Below are 910 nucleotides of genomic sequence, written 5' to 3'. Positions count from 1 at the left end.
GAGAAATAGAAACTAAAAGACGAAAAGCTATGAAAGATTATGCACGACCTATAATTGGTAACTTTACTTCATGCATAGTTCTAAGTGATACATCTAGGAATTATGAACTTAAGAACATTCATTTTAATATGCTTTCTTCATTTTATGCTATGCCTAGTAAGGATGTATTAACATTCATTAAAGAGTTTTATGCTATAGTTTATACTTTTCCATTATCTAGACTTAATGAGGATCAATTAATAATGAGGTGTTTTTCTTATTCATTCAAAGATAGAGCAAAGACTTGGTTAATAACCTTGCCTCCTAATTTTTTGAGTGCTTGGGATGAAGTTTATCAAAAGTTTATGAGTAGGTTTTACTCACATCAAAAGACAAAAGAATTAAGAGCTGAAATTTCTAATTTTTATCAAAATGATACTGAATCTTTTCATGAAGCATGGGATCACTTCAAATCACTTTTATTGTAATGCCCACACCATGGATACCCACTTTCAATAACCAACCAATTATTTTATGATGGGTTGACATAATAATAGCAATGTATGGTTGATAATGCAGCTGGAGGTGCTATGTTAGAAGGGATAGCTAATGAGGTTTATGAAATCTTTAAGATTTTAGGAACCAATTCTCAACAAAGGAGTGTGAGGACAAAAGTAGTAGGAGTAAGCAAAGTAGTAGCTAGTAGTGAGATGGCCATGCAATTAGCTGAATTGACTAAGCAAGTTAAGATGCCTGCATCAACAAAAAAACTCACCAAATAATGAGGTATGTGGTATTTCTAGTATTTATGGTCATGGTGCTAATGTTTGTTCATCTTTTAATAATTATGAGGAAATATGTATGACCAAGTAAATTTGACGGATTCTTACCAACCCATGCATCCTATGAATGACCTTGATTCTAACACATA

General features: G+C 32.1%; 1 non-coding gene across 1 annotated transcript; it reads right to left on the bottom strand.

Moving 5' to 3' along the window:
• Positions 1–377: 377 nt before the first annotated feature.
• LOC112534236 lies at positions 378–485 on the bottom strand. The gene has a single exon (XR_003078537.1). It is a non-coding gene; the product is annotated as a small nucleolar RNA R71 (small nucleolar RNA).
• Between the last annotated feature and the right edge of the window lie 425 nt (positions 486–910).

The sequence above is a fragment of the Ricinus communis genome, chromosome 1 (genome assembly GCF_019578655.1).
Source record: "Ricinus communis isolate WT05 ecotype wild-type chromosome 1, ASM1957865v1, whole genome shotgun sequence".
NCBI classification, from domain to species: domain Eukaryota; kingdom Viridiplantae; phylum Streptophyta; class Magnoliopsida; order Malpighiales; family Euphorbiaceae; genus Ricinus; species Ricinus communis.
This window is presented reverse-complemented; position numbering and strand designations above follow the sequence as displayed.